Source organism: Triticum dicoccoides, chromosome 7B, assembly GCF_002162155.2.
Source record: "Triticum dicoccoides isolate Atlit2015 ecotype Zavitan chromosome 7B, WEW_v2.0, whole genome shotgun sequence".
Taxonomy (NCBI): domain Eukaryota; kingdom Viridiplantae; phylum Streptophyta; class Magnoliopsida; order Poales; family Poaceae; genus Triticum; species Triticum dicoccoides.
In genome coordinates this window covers 240,745,727-240,746,467 of record NC_041393.1, presented here as the reverse complement: position 1 = coordinate 240,746,467, position 741 = coordinate 240,745,727, and positions in this window count along the sequence as shown.

The window sequence follows — 741 nt, the reverse complement described above, 5'->3', positions numbered from 1 at the left end:
CAGAACAAATCACAATAAACTTCCACCTGATCTGCCGGAACTAACCTGTCAACGGCGTCGAGCAGGAAATTCAGCCCAGAACCCTCCATTTTTTCGCGTGGCCGCTGATGCAGCACGAGCGCCGCCGTCAGGACCTACTTTTTTTTTTTTTTTTGAGAAAGCCGTCAGGACCTACTCAGAACGGGGACACCTTATCTGATCCCTGGCTCGGTTGGGCTTCTAATGATCTGGACCACGGACCAGAGTTATCGAGCGCAAACGCCGTCCAACCCATACGTTTTGGGCCCACGAAAGAGCAACTGTTTCGTACAGTATTCCATCGTACGCCCTTTTTTTCCCTCTCGCTGTCAGGCGCGCCAGAGCGAATTATGTGGACCCCGAGCCAGGAACGTACGCCACAGATTTCGGGATCAGCTGGGCTCGGGCACCAAAACACCACGTCCGATTTTATGCTCAAATATGTGTGAGATATGAGTGGCTCAATTTAATTGATCATTTATTTATACATATAATTGCGCCGAATAAGCTTGGCTTGCTTTTGACCTAGCTAGTGGCTACAGAGATATATACTCGAACAACATCTTCCATGACAATGTTGTTATATTCCGTCAACAAGCTTTGAATCCCATATATATTGATGACCATGCATATGGTTACCCAGCCCATTAGGTGCCTGATCGGTCAAGTGAAGTAATTAATTAATGCAGAATGCTACATCTATGTGCGCTAAGCAGCGCCTGC